The sequence below is a fragment of the Fopius arisanus genome, unplaced genomic scaffold, assembly GCF_000806365.1.
Source record: "Fopius arisanus strain USDA-PBARC FA_bdor unplaced genomic scaffold, ASM80636v1 scaffold00022, whole genome shotgun sequence".
NCBI lineage: Eukaryota > Metazoa > Arthropoda > Insecta > Hymenoptera > Braconidae > Fopius > Fopius arisanus.
This window is the reverse complement of record NW_011887761.1, coordinates 1,439,745-1,440,782: the sequence shown is the minus strand read 5'-3', so window position 1 is coordinate 1,440,782 and position 1,038 is coordinate 1,439,745.

Here is a 1,038-nt window from a genome sequence, read left to right as displayed (position 1 = left end):
TTCCAATTTTAATCGCCTCAAATTGATTTCGAGAGAAACTCTCTTCAAGATCTTGAAATCAGATCTACTGAATCAGCAAATGGTCAGGTACTGATACGCGCCGACTGAAACAATCTACCTGAACTTCATTCGGAAATACAAATAGTATTTTTAAAAATTAAATAATGATATTAATAGCTACCAGAATATTTGCTAATAAACAAGTTATTAGAATAGTGGCCGCTACCACGCGGATGGAAATAAAAGTGATAAATACATTACAGTAGAAAATTAATTTGAGAAATTTTCATCTCTACACTTCACTTTGATAATTAGCTTTTTGGAATGACAGTGAAGCCAGCATTATTCCCCACCTGCATCCCCAATTTTTTATCCACTCTAGCCAAATCTCTCGGGATCTAGAACAGACACGTGTGTCCCCTCGGTAAAATAACCCTTTGCGTATTATAAACCGCACGTAACGCGGAATATAATCTCACAGAGTTTTATAACTCTTATGCTGCTTAACGGCAATAGAACTTCACCACAGACCATTATAATTAATACCGCATGCATATTGCAGAAGTCATGACAAATACGTATGAAATCCTAGTGCTTTCCTCTACTGGCAAAAAGTATAATTCCTAAACAGCATTCGTAAACTTTGAATAACTTCTGCTCTTTAACATTCGTGACGTGCATTCCAGAAAATATGGAAATTCTAGAGGAGAGCTCACACACACACCTGACTGATTACTTTCGAATAATAATAATAATTACAGCTGGAATTCATCTAGAATTCTGGACATGAAGCTTTGGCAGTTTAACCACTAATTGAATCCCTTGCGCTGGAGTAACTTCAGAGTAAAATAACGTGAGATTCAATCGCATTGAATTGGCTGCGGAAATATTTTACAAAAATTAAATGGAAATGAGGTTTGCCCAATCAATTAAGTGAAAGTCAATGAAATCACGTTGATAGTTAATCTAGCTCAACGTAAATAACTATTTAATTAGTTTAAGGGGGAGGAATTTAGGGGTTTTTAAATGAATTGAATG